This window comes from Bison bison, unplaced genomic scaffold, assembly GCF_000754665.1.
Source record: "Bison bison bison isolate TAMUID 2011002044 unplaced genomic scaffold, Bison_UMD1.0 scf7180017864035, whole genome shotgun sequence".
NCBI lineage: Eukaryota > Metazoa > Chordata > Mammalia > Artiodactyla > Bovidae > Bison > Bison bison.
This window is the reverse complement of record NW_011494607.1, coordinates 1077636-1078661: the sequence shown is the minus strand read 5'-3', so window position 1 is coordinate 1078661 and position 1026 is coordinate 1077636. Positions and strand designations below refer to the sequence as shown.

General features: G+C 52.2%; 1 protein-coding gene across 7 annotated transcripts in view; it reads left to right on the top strand.

The window, feature by feature from the left end:
* The first annotated feature begins 451 nt into the window (after positions 1-451).
* The window catches only part of L3MBTL3 (l(3)mbt-like 3 (Drosophila)), a 104923-nt gene continuing 104348 nt past the window's right edge, over positions 452-1026 (top strand). For 6 of the 7 annotated variants that reach the window (XM_010834637.1, XM_010834641.1, XM_010834640.1 and 3 more), the window contains exon 1: positions 452-542. The gene's annotated coding sequence lies outside the window, so the exon portion shown is untranslated. Of the gene's footprint in view, positions 624-1026 lie in introns of all 7 variants that reach the window. The other variant, XM_010834635.1, reaches the window with a different exon arrangement.

Here is a 1026-nt window from a genome sequence, read left to right as displayed (position 1 = left end):
GGGGGGTGGGGGGAGCTTAAAACTTTATTTCTCATTTCTCCTGACCTGTAGCATGTGTTTAGCCTTTAGGTTGTGTTTTTGTAAGACCAAGGCCCACACTTTAATGGCTGAAAGCATACGTTTAACAGTACATGGTGGATCAGCTGCTCTGAGGAATGCCTTTTTTAAAAAAGTAAAGTGGAAAATAGACAAAGAAATCTATCACCTTAGCAGTCTTTCATATTTGTTTTGATTGTTCTGGAACCAGCTCTGAGCTGGTGACACGGGTATTGAAAAGATGCACCTGAAACAGGATCTGCGGGCTGCTGCATTTGCCAACCGGCTTTAATGCTGCTTTCCAGCGGCGAAGGCGCAGCAGCATTAACAGGGAAGCCAGCGCGAGCCTCCCCGGCAGCGGCGGCGGCACGGCGGCACCGGCACCAGCGCAGTTTCCCCTCTCCCCAGCCCTGACTCTACGCGCACATGCGCACTGCGCCCGCAGCCCTGGACCATTTGTCAGGACTACTCGTGAGACGGAGAAAAAAAAAAGAGAAAATTTGGGGGTAAGAAGCGGTTGATCGGATCTAATCTCTAATTAATCTGAAGATTTGTCCGTGCCAAAGCCCATTCATTTATTTTCCTAGGTGAGGATGAAAGTTAAGAGACCTCTACAGAGAAGGAAGCGCACCCTCGTCTTGTGAAACAGATCAGGGGAGGGGAAAGGACAGAAGGGGTTTCTCCCCCACTTCTCTGCGCCTCTGGGAAAGAGAAGAAAACTTAATCCTGGGGAAAAAAGTGGGCAAGTGACTCGGAAACGGCTGGAGGGGGAGTCTCTGGGCATCTCACTCTGAAGTAGTGAGTGCGAGTGTGAAAGAGGAACAAAAGAGAGAGAAAAGAGAAAGGAAAAAATGGGGGGAGGAGAGACTTGTATTTTTTTCTTTGCGCGCACACGGGGAAGGGTGTGGGGGGCCGTGCGGAAGGGAGCCGGGGCGAGGCGGCCGCGTCGGGCTCTCGCCCGCGCGCAGGCGGCGGGATGCGGCAGGAAAC